Below are 412 nucleotides of genomic sequence, written 5' to 3'. Positions count from 1 at the left end.
TTTCACAGCAGCCATTTTGGCAGGAAATAATAGGGTAAACACAGGTGTTACCAATGATACTAATTAAGGTTCTGTTCCATTTAGCCGAGCCGGTCCAGTGAGCCATCATGCACAAATAACTTTGGTTGGTGGTAAAACAGCTTTGTAAACACCTGAAAAAAACAAACAAACAAACTAAAAACAATTCAACTATTATATATTTTGTGTGTTTGTGAAGTGTGCACTGACAGATGTTTTGTATCATTTCTTATTAGTATAAAACTCGTTGTTCATGCAGTTAGTACAAAATAAATCTGTATCTGCTGATTCCTTGTGTATCAGCAAAAACAGTATACCACAATAATACACAGTTAGTATATAGTTCATACTGTATACAGTTAGTGTGAAGCTGGGACACTGTGTGTGTGTGTGT

Source organism: Morone saxatilis, unplaced genomic scaffold, assembly GCF_004916995.1.
Source record: "Morone saxatilis isolate NCDOM2014 unplaced genomic scaffold, NCSU_SB_2.0 Contig24, whole genome shotgun sequence".
Taxonomy (NCBI): Eukaryota; Metazoa; Chordata; class Actinopteri; family Moronidae; genus Morone; species Morone saxatilis.
Note: the sequence above shows the minus strand (reverse complement) of the source record.